Here is a 14,705-nt window from a genome sequence, read left to right as displayed (position 1 = left end):
TTCCCAAGCTCACCAGTCAATTCCTTTTTTCTCAGAATGTACCCGACTGTTGATTTTGCTACTCCAAGCATGTCTGCTATATCTCTGATGGATTTTTTTCAGCCTCAGGATGTTCTGCTTCACCTCAATTGAGAGTTCCTTAGACCGCATATTGTCTGGTCACAGCAACAGCTTCCAAATGCAAAACCACACACCTGAAATCAACCCCAGACCTTTTAACTACTTCATTGATTACAGGTTAACCAGGGAGACGCCTTCAGAGTTAATTGCAGCCCTTAGAGTCACTTGTCCAATTACTTTTGGTCCCTTGAAAAAGAGGAGGCTATGCATTACAGAGCTATGATTCCTAAACCCTTTCTCCGATTTGGATGTGAAAACTCTCATATTGCAGCTGGGAGTGTGCACTTTCAGCCCATATTATATATATAATTGTATTTCTGAACATGTTTTTGTAAACAGCTAAAATAACAAAACTTGTGTCACTGTCCAAATATTTCTGGACCTAACTTTAGATGCATGGATGGATAGAGGGATGGATAGAGGGATGGATAGAGGGATGGATAGAGGGACGGATAGAGGGATAGATAGATAGAGGGATAGAGGGATAGAGGGATAGATGGATAAATGGATAAATGGATAAATGGATAGATGGATAGATGGATAGATAGATTGATAGAGGGATAGATAGATGGGTCCAAACCTTTGACCACTAATATACGTGTGTGTGTATATATTTATATTTATACGATATTGGTCAAAAGCTTGGACACATCTGTTTCTCCAGTGGTTTCCCTTGATCTTTTTGCAGTGTGCATATTGCAGATTAAGGCTGAAAGCAGCAAAACCACAATGTGACAAATATAGAAATCAGGATCTGTCTTGCACCCTGGGTTTCGCCTGGTGCCCCCTTTTCAGCTATGTTCACATGTTGCTTTTTTGCTGCGGTTTTTCTGCAGCCAAAACCTGCTCCCCTGGCAGAAAAAAAGCTACTTCCACAATGCAGGTTTTGCTGTGTTTTTTTCTGCTTTTTTGTTGCATCTATACTGTGTGTTTTCCTGTGTTGTTTTTTTTTGTTGTGTATTTCTGCTACATTTTTGCTGTGTTTTTTTTGTTGCATTTTTGCTGTTTTTTTTGTTACATTTTTATTGTATTTTTCTTTTGTGTTTTTATTGCGTTTTTTGTTGCATTTTTTGTTACGTTTTTTATTGTATTTTTCTGCTGTGTCTTTATTGTGTTTTTTGTTGCATTTTTTTATTACATTTTTATTGTATTTTTCTGCTGTTTTTATTGTTTTTTTGTTACATTTTTTGCTGTCTTTTGTGTTACTTTTTTATTGTATTTTTCTGCTGCATTTTTTGTTGCTTTTTTTGTGACATTTTTGCTGTTTTTTTGTTTGTTTTTTTTTACATTTTTTGTTGTGTTTTCCTGCTGTGTTTGTTGCGTCTTGGCTGTGTTTTTTTGCTGCTTTTTTGTTGCTTTTTTGCTGCGGTTTTTGTTGCGGTTTTTGATTTGTCATTTGTTTTAATTTATTCAACGCAAAACCAGCAAAAAACTCATCTGTTGTGTTTTTGCCTCATTCTTGCACCTTTCTTGTTGCTTTCTAATGGTGATAAAACCCTGCAGAGCTGACATGCTTCTTCTTTCAAAAACGCAGCTGTTTTCCAGTCAGGAAAATAAAGCAGCTGTGTGCAGATTTCTGAAATCTCATGACTTTTGGGTGACTGTAAAAATCAGCTTTATATTTGCATAAAACTCATAAAAAAATCTTGAAGGTATCCTGAAATGCAGTCCATTATTTCCTTAAGACTTAAAGGTCAGTCAATATGGAAACTTGCTGGAACCTTGAAGGTATCCTCTAATGCAGTCTACTATTACCTTAAGACATGAAAGTTTGTCAATCTGGAAAACTGCTAGAACCTTGAAGGTATCTTAAAATGCAGTCCAATATTGCCTTAAGAGATGAAGATTGGTCAGTCTGGTAACTTGCTAGAACTTTGAAGGATTACTCAAATGCATTCCATTATTACTTTAAGTCACGAAGGTTGGCCAATATAAAAACTTGCTAGAACCTTGAAGGTATGCTCAAATGCAGTCCATTATTACCTTAAGACATGAAGATCGGTTAATATGGAAACTTGCTAGAACCTTGAAGGTATCCTCAAATGCAGTCCATTATTACCTTCAGACATGAAGACCGGTCAATATGCAGAACTTGCTAGAACCTTGAAGGAATCCATAAATGCAGTCAATTATTACCTTAAGATGTGAACTACGGTCAATCTGTAAAATTGGTAGAACCTTGAAGGTATCCTCATATGCTGTCCATTATTATTTTAAGTCATGAAGGTTGGTTAATATGGAAACTTGCTAGAACCTTGAAGGTATCCTCAAATGCAGTCTATTATTACCTTAAAACATGAAGGTCGGTCAATATAAAAACTTGCTAGAACCTTGAAGGTATCCTCAGATGTAGTTATAAGAGCTATGAATCACTATAATGACACCGGCTCTCCTGAGGATCGCCCCAGGAAGAGAAAACCAAATATTACCTCTGCTGCAGAGGATAAGTTCATCAAAGTTTCCATGATCAAAAATGGCAAATTGATAGCTCAGTGGAAAACAGTGTTAATAAATGCTGAAGCAGCTGAAAAGTGCACAGCCTCCGCTCTCACTGAGGTTATTAAGGGTTGTCTGAGGAAGGCACTCATCAAGGTCCTCTGCTGGCAGCTCCTGTGTAATCACTGGCCAATGATGTCCCAGAAGTGATCGATGGGAGACAAGTCCAGAGACGCTGCAGCCAATCTCTATTTTTATTTAATAATATATGCAGATATAGCAGAGCTGTGTTTGTCATATGGCACTAATATAGTGGTGATATCGCAATCTCTAGGATTATCCTTGAATGCACACAGTGGTAACATAGCAGAGATGAGTTTGTCATACAGCACAAGTGACTCTACGATGTTGCCATCTGAAGTTTTAATAAGCAATGCATACAGATGTAGCTGAGCTGAATTTGTTGTTTGGCACAACTATGGATATATGATGATGCAATTTTAAAAAGAACGGAATGGATAGAGCTGTAGCAGAGCTCAGTTTGTCATGTGGCACGAGTATGTACATGATAAATGTTTCCTTTTGTCCAGGAATGTGTGCAGACGTAGCAGAGCTGATTGTATCATGACGCAATTACAGTGTGGACTTTATATACAGGCACAGTAAATCCGAGTGTGTCATATGGCACAACTATACCACCACCACTTTATTTATCTGTGTATATGAAGCAGGGCTGACCGTGCCCAATCAGAGCTGGGTTTGTCACTTAGTCCATTGTACCATTACTACATAATCAGAGAGCGCAGCAGATAACTGAATCAGAGAAGAAACAGATTGGGCTCTGCTACATCTGCAGATCTGCGCAGGGTACAAGAGAGGATCACAGCAGTGTCTGCGGGCACCGGAGCTGTGCCAGGGCGCAAACCTGCACTACAGCTTACTGCAGATGTAGCAGAGCTCCAGAATCATTCTCCCATCACACTGTCGGCTCTGCTACATCTGTTACCATTTCCAGAATTCCCTCCCTGTGCACGGGATCAGCGCTGCAGCACATGACGTTATTCTCTGGCCGCTGTCCAGGCAGTAAATCAGGACCATAAACCTAAAGATGACGACACTGTGTATAAAAACACCTGCAGAAAAACATCCAGAAAATGTGCAGCCACAATCAGAGCTATCCTCCAGAGCTGCAATCACAATTCTGTACATTTCAAAGCAGAAACCTGACATTTCATACGTGTTCTGGGGTATAATATAGGATCAGTAATGTATTGTATGTACATTGTGACTGCAACAGCAGAATAGTGAGCGCAGCTCTGGAGTATAATACAGGAGGTAACTCAGGATCAGTAATGTAATGTATGTACATTGTGACTGCACCAGCAGAATAGTGAGCGCAGCTCTGGAGTATAATACAGGAGGTAACTCAGGATCAGTAATGTAATGTATGTACATTGTGACTGCAACAGCAGAATAGTGAGTGCAGCTCTGGAGAATAATACATGATGTAACTCAGGATCAGTAATGTAATGTATGTACACAGTGACTGCACCAGCAGAATAGTGAGCGCAGCTCTGGAGTATAATACAGGAGGTAACTCAGGATCAGTAATGTAATGTACACAGTGACTGCACCAGCAGAATAGTGAGTGCAGCTCTGGAGTATAATACAGTAGGTAACTCAGGATCAGTAATGTAATGTATGTACATAGTGACTGCACCAGCAGAATAGTGAGTGCAGCTCTGGAGTATAAGACGAGATGTTGTTTGTGATCACGCTCTGTATATCAGGTGGATGATATATATATATATGTATACTGTATATTACTGTGAATCTCATTAGCGACAATATTGATATAGATAATTATATATGGGACAATCGCTCATAGTGCAATTCCCTGATGTAATAATATAATAAGAGGACATGAATCGCTAATCCCCCACCATGTAACAGACGTGCCTCCACCACAAGTAAAACTGAAACTTTCCTCCGTCCTCGTCCTTATCTTCCAGCTGCGGCAAAGGTGAAACTGAGCAATTTTAGCCTTTTCTACGCAGTCATGTGACTTCTGAATAAGTGTCATGGACGCCGGGGGAGGCACTGAATGAAAGTGATTATTCAGTCATTCCCTTTTTCCAGACACATGCCGTGGTCACAGTCCACGTATACCATACGTCTCACAGCTGAGGGTTTGCTACATTGTATCCTCTGGAATCTGCCCCGATACATTGTAACACACAATCAGGACAGGAGTGGATTGTCTACACTGGATGCAATTGCATCAAACCCTCAGCTGTGAGAATTACGTTGCATGCGTTTCCCGGGTCTGGATAGGTCTCACTTTATAATTAGGGGGACTCCGACCTCTGAGACCTCCACACATCCTGGGGGCCGTTGATGCAGTGATAATCCAGTGCTGTCCCCTTCATCTATCCTCATCACTTTGCACTACCGCTTTAAATCACTGGGACAATATTCTACACGAAAAACTATTACGTTGAATGGTTACCAAAAAAAAATAAAAATCTGTGTATGGCCCTTTAAGAAATAGTGCCCCCAATAGTAACAGCCAGGTGTTGTGCTGTGTGATGCAAGGGGCGACATCTGCACCCGCCATAGTGAGCGAGGAAGTGGCACTGAGGGCGGGTGCTCGGCACACGGGGTACGGTCCAGAGGGGAAATAGCTTTGGCAAGTGCGGGGCTGCTGGCTGCCTGCCGCTGTCTGCACATAAACACTCAGAGCGAGCGCCATTCCCGGGGATTAGGATGTGAGCAAGCCCCGAACCCAGAGCAAAAATGTGACTGTGAACCCCAATAATATATCCTCGTAGTGGGCACAGCTCCAAACCCACTGCATAGATGTAAAAAGATCAAATGTTATCGAAGGCCACCACTAGAGGGAGCTCACTGCTCCATTAATGCATACATAGTGAGCTGCTTCTAGTGGTGACTGCAGTCTAACTACGCCCACCACTAGAGGGAGCTCACTGCACACTGCTCTATTGATGCATGCATGGTGTGCTCCCTCCAGTGGTAACTGCTGACTAACTACGCCCACCACTAGAGGGAGCTCACTGCACACTGCTCTAATGATGTATACATAGTGTGCTCCCTGTAGTGGTAACTGCAGACTAACTAAGGTCACCACTAGAGGGAGCTCACTGCTCTATTAATGCATACATAGTGTGCTCCCTGTAGTGGTGACTGCAGACTAACTAAGGCCACCAGTAGAGGGAGCTCACTGCACACTGCTCTATTAATGCATACATAGTGTGCTCCCTGTAGTGGTGACTGCAGACTAACTATGCCCACCACTAGAGGGAGCTCACTGCACACTGCTCTATTGATGCATGCATGGTGTGCTCCCTCCAGTGGTAACTGCTGACTAACTACGCCCACCACTAGAGGGAGCTCACTGCACACTGCTCTATTAATGCATACATAGTGTGCTCCCTGTAGTGGTAACTGCAGACTAACTAAGGCCACCACTAGAGGGAGCTCACTGCACACTGCTCTATTAATGCATACATAGTGTGCTCCCTGTAGGGGTGACTGCAGACTAACTAAGGCCACCACTAGAGGGAGCTCACTGCTCTATTAATGCATACATAGTGTGCTCCCTGTAGTGGTGACTGCAGACTAACTATGCCCACCACTAGAGGGAGCTCACTGCTCTATTAATGCATACATAGTGTGCTCCCTGTAGGGGTGACTGCAGACTAACTAAGGCCACCACTAGAGGGAGCTCACTGCTCTATTAATGCATACATAGTGTGCTCCCTGTAGTGGTGACTGCAGACTAACTATGCCCACCACTAGAGGGAGCTCACTGCTCTATTAATGCATACATAGTGTGCTCCCTGTAGTGGTGACTGCTGACTAACTACGCCCACCACTAGAGGGAGCTCACTGCTCTATTAATGCATACATAGTGTGCTCCCTGTAGTGGTGACTGCAGACTAACTATGCCCACCACTAGAGGGAGCTCACTGCTCTATTAATGCATACATAGTGTGTTCCCTGTAGTGGTAACTGCAGACTAACTATGCCCACCACTAGAGGGAGCTCACTGCTCTATTAATGCATACATAGTGTGCTCCCTGTAGTGGTGACTGCAGACTAACTATGCCCACCACTAGAGGGAGCTCACTGCTCTATTAATGCATACATAGTGTGCTCCCTGTAGTGGTGACTGCAGACTAACTATGCCCACCACTAGAGGGAGCTCACTGCTCTATTAATGCATACATAGTGTGCTCCCTGTAGTGGTGACTGCAGACTAACTATGCCCACCACTAGAGGGAGCTCACTGCTCTATTAATGCATACATAGTGTGCTCCCTGTAGTGGTGACTGCAGGTAGCATTACTTTGCAGGTAAAATGATCTCTTGTCTCCAAGTATCTCGGCTTCCAGGACCCATATGGATGTAGGAGGAGTAAAAAGAAGAAGTTAGTCCTAGATAAGAGCAAAGATAGTTAACATCATGCCTATATATAAAAGGCTGATAACTGATATCAATAGCTTCCATTCACTTGCATAATGTAGTGGTGCAAAATGGGTTTTGACGTGGATTTGGACCTTCCAGTGTGTCCATGAGCGTGCGGCGAATCCTGCCTATCCCTCCATATCTCCAATGCTCAGCACTTACCTGTGCTTCTATTCAAGTGAAGCAAGCAGCAGTATGTACTGATGGGGTAGGACTACTAAGACCTGAATCAGTTCTAGAAGTGACTGGACAAAGATCGAAGGCTGGTGTCGTACAGCGGAGATGTGTAGTTTTGGGATTTGGTGTTGTTGACCACTAGGGGGAGCACTGCACATCAGCAGAATTGCTGCCATTATTGACAGTTTTCCCCTTTTTTTCTACATTATCCTTTAAAACAAAAACATTGGAGTTTGATTATTTTTACCAGTCTCATTTCTGGATTATCAAATATAAAATGTCAGTGTTTTTGTTTGAACCCATAATACGGCGTCCCATAAATGACAATGCATCGACCCTGCTCCTCTTCGTCCCTCCGAATTTATACAGTGGCCTGGGACGTCTGTGGGGGAAAAATAATGGCGGCAAAAGACAACATCAGATTTGTGAAAATGACGCTGGTGGCTTCCTAAATTTGGTGCGGCTTACACCACTTTAGTTACACCTATTGGTAAAAATGGCGCACAAGCTGTTTTTTTTTACCATGTCAGTTTTTGCCCTCTTAAAAAACAATTGCCATAGTATTTTTGCCGCTGTTCTCCTGAATCCGGCGATGTTTTTCCCATTTTCCTGCGCCTCTCTGCTCCTGAGATATGGCCTCTTCTTCTTCTTTGTTCTTTTTAGCCAAAAGGGCGTGATCATTAAGAAAACCAAGCCCACTTGGCTTAAAAGAAAAGATTTCCTCACAGGTAAGAGGAGGCCATATCTCAGGAACGGAGAGGCGCAGAAACACAAGAAAAACATCGCCGGATTCAGGAGAACGGCAGCATTTACACCGGGGGAAAAGGATGACATATTTATGGGAGGGACAGAACCTCTATAAAAGGTGACAGGACTGATAATAACCTTTGTGCACCAAATAAGTGAGAATCGAGCTGGCAGTGATGGGGTTACTTCCAATAGTAGCCACCTGACTACCTACAGAGTCTGCTCAGCTTCAGCGTAAGTGGTGCTGGTGGCCCCCTGGGACTGTAAGGGTTAAGAGGGCAATCCCATTACAACCTATGATTATAGTAATGACTTCCCCCGCTACTCATTCATTATTGATGTTTGTAGCTCGGGGCAGAGTGTCCTCTGGGTCGTAATGCAGAACAGACACGTCCCACCTCCACCCCCCAAATTCCTAACATTTATTAATGGCTTCCCCCTGTTTCCTTGAAATAACAATTGGTGTAAATGGGAAATGATTCCCCTCTGCGGGGACAACGTAGCCCTCGTTATGGGTATGCAGGGAGCGGGGAAAAGCTATGTCGGCCTTTCTTTTCTATATAATTTTCTGGGGGAGCTGGGTACAAACCAAGGTGGCCCCCAAGTCATGACCATTAGTCTAAAAAGTATCAGAAAAGTGCCCACATTAATATCATCCCCCATAAACAGTGTCAGGATAGTGCCCACATTAATATCGTCCCCCATAAACAGTGCCAGGATAGTGCCCACATTAATAAAGCCCCACATAAGTGCCAGGAAAGTGCCCATACTAATATCATCACCCATAAACAGTGCCATGAAAGTGCCCACATTAATAATGTCCCCTATAAACAGTGCCAGGAAAGTGTCCACATTAATATCGTCCCCCTTAAACAGTGCTAGAAAAGTGGCCACATTAATAATGTCCTACATAAATAGTGACAGAAAAGTGCCCACATTTATATCGTCCCCCATGAACAGTGACATGAAAGTGCCCACATTAATAACGTCCTCCATTAACAATGCTAGGAAAGTGACCACATTAATATCGCCTTCCATAAACAGTTCCAGAAAATGCCCACATTAATAGTGGCCCCATAAACAGGGACAGAAAAGTGCCCACCTTAATGTAGTGCAAGAAAGTGTCCATATTAATATCGTCCCCCATAAACAGTGTCAGTAACGTGTCCACATTAATAACGTCCCCGATAAACAGTGCCAGCAGTGCCCACCTTAATAAAGCCCCCCATAAACAGTGTCAGAAAGTGCCCACATTAATAAAGCCCCCACATTTATATCGTCCCCCATGAACAGTGACAGGAAAGTGCCCACATTAATAACGTCCCCCATGAACAATGCTAGGAAAGTGCCCACATTAATATCGTCCCCCATGAACACTGACAGGAATGTGCGCACATTAATAACGTCCTCCATTAACAATGCTAGGAAAGTGCCCACATTAATATCGCCTCCCATAAACAGTTCCAGAAAATGCTCACATTAATAGTGGCCCCATAAACAGGGACAGAAAAGTGCCCACCTTAATGTAGTGCCAGAAAGTGGCAATATTAATATTGTCCCCCATAAACAGTGTCAGTAACGTGTCCATATTAATAACGTCCCCCATACACAGTGCCAGAAGTGCCCACATTAATAAAGCCCCCCATAAACAGTGTCAGAAAGTGCCCAAATTAATTGTGGCCCCACAAACAGGGACGGAAAAGTGCCCACCCTAATGTGGTGCAAAAAGTGGCCATATTAATATCGTCCCCCATAAACCATGCCAGGAAAGTGCCCACCTTAATATGGTCCCCCATAAACAGTGCCAGAAAATGCCCACATTAATAACGTCCCCCATAAACAGTGATAGGAAAGTGCCCATATTAATATAGTCCCTCATAAACAATGAAAGGAAAGTGCCCCATTAATATCGTCCCTCATAAACAGCATCAGAAAAGTGCCCACGTTAATAACGTCCCCCATAAACAGTGATAGGAAAGTGCCCACATTAATATCGTCCCCCATAAACAGTGGCAAGAAAGTGCCCCATTAATATCATTCCCATAAACAGTATCAGAAAAGTAATAATATCGTCCCCCATAAACAGTGCCAGGAAATGCCCACATTAATAAAGCCCCCCATAAGCCGACATGAATAACACCCTTGTAAAGCACTGCCATTAAAGACCCAGATGCCAGAACAATGCCCCTTAGGAATAACAGTTTTATAACAATACCCCAGATCTTGGCATAAAACAGATGTAATTCTGATAGTCTGCTGCCACCACCAGGGGGCGCTCCCTGCAGTGCGGACAATGGGCGCTGTTCCCGTCCGTATACATTAATCTCCCCCGTGGCGGCTCCTATGTCCTTTTTACAAGACTTTCTGCTTCCTTTTCACCAATCTGGCGGAGGGGACAAGAATGACTTTTTTCCTATGTAGCAGAGCTGGGTTTGTCGTATGCTCAGTTTTGCATAGGACTGCTGCGGCGTGTACAGTAATCCCGTCATCTCCAGTCCATACAAGGTCATGATGAAAAACCTATAAATATAATCCGAGAAATCCCCTCATATTTCCGTTCTCAGCTATTTTTAGGTCTTTAGAGGACGACCTCGCTCCCTTTTGTCAGGCGTTCCCTTATTTACCCCATTTCCTCCCACACAAAGAGTAAACGTCACCCGTCCTGGCCCAGTGTGGGGGCTGCCCCCATCACAAGCTCCCCGGACGGCTCACCAAACCCTAATTACATTCTCTACATTCATTATATAAAAAATACATTTCCCACCGACCCTCGTGATTTACAGAAAAGTATACGACCTGCGGTGGGCAGCCATGATACATGACTAACATGAGGGGAAGGCCTCGGGGTCTGTGACTAATTGTACTTTGGATGGGTGTGAATACTTTATCTGTGAGAGATGGGATCACATATACAACACGGTGTAATGTGGGGGATTTGTAGTGTTATGTGCGGGGTGTAATGTGGGGGTGGGTATAGTCATGTTGGGGTGTAATGTGGGGGTGTGTAGTGTTATGTGCGGGGTGTAATGTAAGGGTGTGTAGTGTTATGTGCGGGGTGTAATGTGGGGGATGTGTAGTGTTATGTGTGGAGTGTAATGTGGGGTGTGTGTAGTGTTATGTGCGGGGTGTAATGTGGGGGATGTGTAGTGTTATGTGCGGGGTGTAATGTGGGGGTGTGTAGTGTTATGTGCGGGGTGTAATGTGGGGTTGTGTAGTGTTATGTGCGGGGTGTAATGTGGAGGTGTGTAGTGTTATGTGCGGGGTGTAATGTGGGGGGTGTGTAGTGTTATGTATGGAGTGTAATGTGGGAGGTGTGTAGTGTTATGTGCGGGGTGTAATGTGGGGGATGTGTAGTGTTATGTGCGGGGTGTAATGTGGGGTGTGTAGTATTATGTGTGGAGTGTAATGTGGGGGATGTGTAGTGTTATGTGTGGGGTGTAATGTGGGGGATGTGTAGTGTTATGTATGGAGTGTAATGTGGGAGGTGTGTAGTGTTATGTGCGGGGTGTAATGTGGGGTGTGTAGTATTATGTGCGGGGTGTAATGTGGAGGTGTGTAGTGTTATGTGCGGGGTGTAATGTGGGGTGTGTAGTGTTATGTGCGGGGTGTAATGTGGAGGTGTGTAGTGTTATGTGCGGGGTGTAATGTGGGGGATGTGTAGTGTTATGTGCGGGGTGTAATGTGGGGTGTGTAGTGTTATGTGCGGGGTGTAATGTGGGGTGTGTAGTGTTATGTGTGGAGGGTGTAATGTGGGGGGTGTGTAGTGTTATGTGTGGAGTGTAATGTGGGGGATGTGTAGTTATGTGCGGGGTGTAATGTGGGGTGTGTAGTGTTATGTGTGGAGGGTGTAATGTGGGGGTGTGTAGTGTTATGTGCGGGGTGTAATGTGGGGGTGTGTAGTGTTATGTGCGGGGTGTAATGTGAGGTGTGTAGTGTTATGTGTGGGGTGCAATGTGGGGGATGTGTAGTGTTATGTGCTGGGTGTAATGTGGGGTGTGTAGTGTTATGTGCGGGGTGTAATGTGGGGGTGTGTAGTGTTATGTGCGGGGTGTAATGTAAGGGTGTGTAGTGTTATGTGTGGGGTGTAATGTGGGGGATGTGTAGTGTTATGTGTGTCGGGGTGTAATGTGGGGGTGTGTAGTGTCATGTGCGGGGTGTAATGTGGGGGTGTGTAGTGTTATGTGCGGGGTGTAATGTGGAGGTGTGTAGTGTTATGTGCGGGGTGTAATGTGGGGGTGTGTAGTGTTATGTGTGGAGTGTAATGTGGAGGTGTGTAGTGTTATGTGCGGGGTGTAATGTGGGGTGTGTAGTGTTATGTGTGGAGTGTAATGTGGGGGTGTGTAGTGTTTTGTGTGGGGTGTAATGTAAGGGTGTGTAGTGTTATGTGTAGAGTGTAATGTGGGGGTGTGTAGTGTTATGTGTGGAGTGTAATGTGGGGGATGTGTAGTGTTATGTGCGGGGTGTAATGTGGGGTGTGTAGTGTTATGTGTGGAGTGTAATGTGGGGGTGTGTAGTGTTATGTGCGGGGTGTAATGTGGGGGATGTGTAGTGTTATGTGCGGGGTGTAATGTGGAGGTGTGTAGTGTTATGTGCGGGGTGTAATGTGGGGTGTGTAGTGTTATGTGCGGGGTGTAATGTGGGGTGTGTAGTGTTATGTGTGGGGTGTAATGTGGGGGGTGTAGTGTTATGTGCGGGGTGTAATGTGGGGGTGTGTAGTGTTATATGCGGGGTGTAATGTAGGGGATGTGTAGTGTTATGTGTGAGGTGTAATGTGGGGGTGTGTAGTGTTATGTGTGGAGTGTAATGTGGGGGGTGTGTAGTGTTATGTGCGGGGTGTAATGTGGGGGTATGTAGTGTTATGTGCGGGGTGTAGTGTGTGGGGTGTGTAGTGTTACGTGGAGGGTGTAATGTGGGGGGTGTGTAGTGTTATGTGTGGAGTGTAATGTGGGGGGGGTGTAGTGTTATGTATGGAGTGTAATGTGGGGGTGTGTAGTGTTATGTGTGGAGTGTAATGTGGGGGTGTGTAGTGTTATGTGTGGGGTGTAATGTGGGGGGGTGTAGTGTTATGTGTGGAGGGTGTAATGTGGGGGATATGTAGTGTTATGTGTGGAGGGTGTAATGTGGGGGATGTGTAGTGTTATGTGTGGAGTGTAATGTGGGGGATGTGTAGTGTTATGTGCGGGGTGTAATGTGGGGGTGTGTAGTGTTATGTGCGGGGTGTAATGTGGGGGTATGTAGTGTTATGTGTGGGGTGTAATGTGGAGGTGTGTAGTGTTATGTGTGGAGGGTGTAATGTGGGGGATGTGTAGTGTTATGTGCGGGGTGTAATGTGGGGGATGTGTAGTGTTATGTGTGGAGGGTGTAATGTGGGGGATGTGTAGTGTTATGTGTGGGGTGTAATGTGGAGGTGTGTAGTGTTATGTGTGGAGTGTGTAATGTGGGGGGTGTGTAGTGTTATGTGTGGGGTGTAATGTGGAGGTGTGTAGTGTTATGTGCGGGGTGTAATGTGGGGGATGTGTAATGTTATGTGTGGAGGGTGTAATGTGGAGGTGTGTAGTGTTATGTGTGGAGTGTAATGTGGAGGTATGTAGTGTTATGTGCGGGGTGTAATGTGGGGGTGTGTAGTGTTATGTGCGGGGTGTAATGTGGGGGATGTGTAGTGTTATGTGTGGAGTGTAATGTGGGGGATGTGTAGTGTTATGTGTGGAGTGTAATGTGGGGGATGTGTAGTGTTATGTGTGGGGTGTAATGTGGAGGTGTGTAGTGTTATGTGCGGGGTGTAATGTGGGGGATGTGTAGTGTTATGTGCGGGGTGTAATGTGGGAGATGTGTAGTGTTATGTGTGGAGGGTGTAATGTGGAGGTGTGTAGTGTTATGTGCGGGGTGTAATGTGGGAGGTGTGTAGTGTTATGTGTGGAGGGTGTAATGTGGGGGATGTGTAGTGTTATGTGCGGGGTGTAATGTGGGGGATGTGTAGTGTTATGTGTGGAGGGTGTAATGTGGGGGATGTGTAGTGTTATGTGTGGAGTGTAATGTGTGGGGTGTGTAGTGTTATGTGTGGGGTGTAATGTGGGGGATGTGTAGTGTTATGTGTGGAGGGTGTAATGTGGGGGATGTGTAGTGTTATGTGTGGAGGGTGTAATGTGGGGGATGTGTAGTGTTATGTGCGGGGTGTAATGTGGGGGTGTGTAGTGTTATGTGCGGGGTGTAATGTGGGGGATGTGTAGTGTTATGTGTGGAGTGTAATGTGGGGGATGTGTAGTGTTATGTGTGGCGTGTAATGTGGGGGATGTGTAGTGTTATGTGTGGAGGGTGTAATGTGGGGGGGGTGTAGTGTTATGTGCGGGGTGTAATGTGGGGGGGGTGTAGTGTTATGTGCGGGGTGTAATGTGGGGGATGTGTAGTGTTATGTGCGGGGTGTAATGTGGGAGATGTGTAGTGTTATGTGTGGAGGGTGTAATGTGGAGGTGTGTAGTGTTATGTGCGGGGTGTAATGTGGGAGGTGTGTAGTGTTATGTGTGGAGGGTGTAATGTGGGGGATGTGTAGTGTTATGTGCGGGGTGTAATGTGGGGGATGTGTAGTGTTATGTGTGGAGGGTGTAATGTGGGGGATGTGTAGTGTTATGTGTGGAGTGTAATGTGGGGGGTGTGTAGTGTTATGTGTGGAGGGTGTAATGTGGAGGTGTGTAGTGTTATGTGCGGGGTGTAATGTGGGAGGTGTGTAGTGTTATGTGTGGA

At 44.9% G+C, this 14,705-nt stretch overlaps 1 protein-coding gene across 1 annotated transcript in view; it reads left to right on the top strand.

The window, feature by feature from the left end:
• The window catches only part of SYN3 (synapsin III), a 278,381-nt gene that overhangs the window by 189,535 nt on the left and 74,141 nt on the right, over positions 1–14,705 (top strand). The gene's annotated exons all lie outside the window — the stretch shown is intronic.

This window comes from Anomaloglossus baeobatrachus, chromosome 4 (genome assembly GCF_048569485.1).
Source record: "Anomaloglossus baeobatrachus isolate aAnoBae1 chromosome 4, aAnoBae1.hap1, whole genome shotgun sequence".
In the NCBI taxonomy this organism is placed as follows: Eukaryota; Metazoa; Chordata; class Amphibia; order Anura; family Aromobatidae; genus Anomaloglossus; species Anomaloglossus baeobatrachus.
The sequence above is the reverse complement of the archived record's forward strand: the minus strand, read 5'-3'. Positions and strand labels throughout refer to the sequence as shown.